Source organism: Herpailurus yagouaroundi, unplaced genomic scaffold (genome assembly GCF_014898765.1).
Source record: "Herpailurus yagouaroundi ecotype Mexico unplaced genomic scaffold, PumYag 141, whole genome shotgun sequence".
Lineage (NCBI taxonomy): Eukaryota > Metazoa > Chordata > Mammalia > Carnivora > Felidae > Herpailurus > Herpailurus yagouaroundi.
The window spans coordinates 26,975,526-26,978,947 of record NW_024412396.1 but is presented as its reverse complement, the minus strand read 5'-3'; the positions used below and the strand labels follow the sequence as shown (position 1 = coordinate 26,978,947).

The following is a 3,422-nucleotide window of genomic DNA, read 5'->3' as shown; positions in this document are numbered from 1 at the left end:
AAAAAAAAAAAAAAAAAAAAAAAAAAAAAAAGAAAGAAAAGAAAAACAAAAATCCGAATTTGTACTATTTGCCAGTTTCCCCGGTGTAAACACTCCCACCACGGCAGATTTCAACTTACTGGTGGTTTAACAGCAGACTCACAACACTTTCGAATATTTAATAATCGGCTCTTGCAAACCAGGAGGGGACAACTCCAGCATGTCCTCAACAGTCCTGCCCCAGAAAATCCCCAAATCACACCCCGGGTAAGTACCACTTTCAGCTTCTCAGTCAGAAGGAGAAGTGGTTACTGTATGACCGGATTGTTATGACTAATATCAAAGTGCCGAACGTGGAAGGGCACGACGCAGGGGGTGAGGTTTTGTTTGCCAAATTGGAGGAGTCTTCATTTCTCAATCTTGGTCTCCTCTCCTTCCCTGGGCTGGGGCGTCGGAGGGAGCCCCATCCACAGAGCTTCTCATTGGCCTCATAACAGAGACGCACGTAAGACTTCTCTGCCCGCCTCCACCCCCCCCCCGCCCCCGCCCCAGAGCTCCCCCAAACTTGCTCTCTCCTTTAAAACCCCAGGACCCTATGCTAGAGAACAGAATGCTCCTTCTTTCATTAGATAAGTTAAAAATGGAGGGTTTGGAAGCCATTCCGGATTCTGGGTTCTGCCTTTTGGTTTGGAAGGTGCTTAAAAGCTTTTTCTTAAAAAGCTGGACACAGAAGGCGTGCCTGGGTGGCTCAGTCAGTTGAGTGTGAGACTTCAGCTCAGGTCACGATCTCAAGTTTTGTGACGTTTGTGAGTTCAAGCCCCGTGTAGAGCTCTGTGCTGACAGCTGGGAGCCTGGAGCTTGCTTCAAATTCTGTGTCTCCCTCTCTCTCTCTCTCTCTCTCTGCCCCTCTGCCACTTGTGCTCTCTCCCTCTCTCTGTCTCTCTCTCAAAAACGAATAAAAATGTTAAAAAAAAAAAAAAAGCTGGACTCGGAAGGATTCTGTAACCAAGACCTAAAAGCTGAACAGCCTGGACTGATCTTTCCTTGATTTTTAAGGAGACTGGAGAATGACAGGCTGTGGGGGCAGGTAGTTTTCATAAAGTTGAGCATGACCAAATTTGCCCACCATCGATGATCACACAACTCTTCCCCTTTAGGCCCTGGGGATGCCATTGGACTGAGCGCAGGATGGTGACCTACTTTTCTTCCCAAAACATTGGGCGGCCAGTTGCATTTTCCGATCTAAAACTCACCCACACTGCTACAGTTTCTGTTCCCCTCTGCTCCTGCTCCTGGGTGTGCTTCTGGCTGGAGCTGCTTTTGTAAAGTGGAGTTTATCATGGGAGTCCTCCTCCAAGAGGCTGGTCTGAAAGCCCCAACCCACATCCCTCCCAGACATCAGCATGGGCACTCCAGCTGCACAAATCCTGGCAGGTGTATGAGAATCCAGGTTTGCCCCGTCTCAGCCAGGGAAGTCAGTTAAAGAAAAGTCTCATTGGAAATGGCCTTGAATCTGGAGCCTCTCTAGTATTCTAATCACTCACAGTTAGTCAGCTAATGAATATTTATCAAAGGTCTCTGGAGGGGTTCAGAAGGTGCCACCCCAAAATATGCCACTTTTAGTGATTATTTTGAACTGAAGTCACTTGAGAAACAGCAGATGCAGGAAGGGCTCTCTGACTCCCCATCCCCCTCTTTTTACTTTCTTTCTTCTTTTTTTTTTTTTTTTTTTTTTTTTTAACCTAAAGCAGGTCATAAAATTTCTCTGAGAAAGGTGACTTTCACCCCTGTCTCACCAGAGGCTGGAAGAAGATGCCAAAAAGAACCCATACAAACAAACCTGCTATAAGATAACACTTATCTTTTATTGGTTTCCCCCATACATTTCCTAGTCACCGGCCCACAATATACTGCCCCTGGACCCAAGCCCCTTTATCTTATCACATCCCCACAGTGTGCTGGGGCCTAACAGCTTTTTGAGGTCCTCATTTTCCTTTTGAAAACTCCTGTGAACATGTAAAAATATGAAATAAAATTTGTATGCTCTTCTCTTGTTAATCTGGTTTTTTTTTTAATTTTTTTTCAACGTTTATTTATTTTTGGGACAGAGAGAGACAGAGCATGAACGGGGGAGGGGCAGAGAGAGAGGGAGACACAGAATCGGAAACAGGCTCCAGGCTCTGAGCCATCAGCCCAGAGCCCGACGCGGGGCTCGAACTCCCGGACCGCAAGATCGTGACCTGAGCTGAAGTCGGACGCTTAACCGACTGCGCCACCCAGGCGCCCCTCTTGTTAATCTGTTTTATGTCAGTTTAATTCTTAGGTCCAGCCACAGAACCTAAAAGGGTAGAGGGAAGTTTTTCCTCTCCTCCATCAACTATGGAGATAATGGTGAACAAGGCAGAGTCTCTGCCCTCATGAAGCTTACTGTCCAGTTTACAAGGAAATCACTCTGTACACAAGTAACTTGAGATAATCCGATAATGACAACAAGGGTGCTGAGTGCTTTAAAGAAGAAGCCCGAGGTGCAATGAGAGCGTAAGACAGGGAGGCTAATGCAGGCTACAGGACCCAGGAGATTTCTGGGGAACTGAGGCTGAAGCTGAGATCTGAGGGATGGTTCAGATCCAGGAGGACATGAGATCCTCTGGGACAAAGAATTTATGCTTCAGAAACATTCTCTTGCTGAGGATGAACTTGGGAATTTAGATAGGAACTTCTTTCCTTCATAGATAGTGTGGTGGTAGAGACCACTGTTTGCCCTCAACATTCTTTCTTCTTTTCTTCATAACAAATCCCCAGGTTTTACTAGGTACATAACTACCCAGAGAAAGGATTACATGGCCACCTGCCCAATAAGATGTAGGCAGAAGTAACGTATGGGGTCTCTGAGACCTTTTTTCTGCTACCTGGTATCTGGAGGTGATGGCTGGCAGCTGAGCAGCCATCAGGGACCACGAGGAGACATGGCTAAAAGTTAAACAGTGTATTAAGTGGAGCTTTGTTCCCTGATGACCATGAGACTGTCATACACCATATCAGCCCTGGATCGCCTACCTCCAGGCTTCTTTTATGTAAGGGAGAAATAAAGGTCAATCAAATAAATAAAGCCTCTATTATTTTCAGATTTTCTGTTACACAAAGTCAAACACAATCCCAACGACTACACACAATTTCCTTTCAGCCTAATGAAGAGAACATTTATCTGCACAACTCACAAATTACCTAGCTTACAGAAAAGCCTGTAATAATAACAAATCTCTTTTGTCCCCTCCTTGGTCTCCTGGTCCTTCCCTTGCCCCTGCACCTCCTCTGTCTCCTAACTCCCACACCAGAGCTAGGCCTGACCTCAGAATTTCCACCTCCGTGAATGACAGCTTCACAGCCCAAAGCTTCTTGAGCTCCTGCTACCTTCCCTTAGTGGCTGCCTGGTGAGAGTCCTG

The 3,422-nt window shown here is 46.2% G+C and overlaps 2 long non-coding RNA genes across 2 annotated transcripts in view; one reads left to right on the top strand and one right to left on the bottom strand.

Annotated features, from left to right (window-relative positions):
* Nucleotides 1-215, bottom strand: part of LOC121031733 (uncharacterized) — a 3,984-nt gene extending 3,769 nt beyond the window's left edge. The window contains exon 1 of the long non-coding RNA XR_005790866.1: nt 120-215. This is a non-coding gene — a long non-coding RNA (uncharacterized LOC121031733). The remainder of the gene's footprint in view (nt 1-119) is intronic.
* Nucleotides 1-3,129, top strand: part of LOC121031732 (uncharacterized) — a 4,049-nt gene extending 920 nt beyond the window's left edge. The window contains exons 2-4 of the long non-coding RNA XR_005790864.1: nt 76-246; nt 2,291-2,504; nt 2,782-3,129. This is a non-coding gene — a long non-coding RNA (uncharacterized LOC121031732). The remainder of the gene's footprint in view (nt 1-75; nt 247-2,290; nt 2,505-2,781) is intronic.
* The last annotated feature ends 293 nt before the right edge of the window (nt 3,130-3,422 follow it).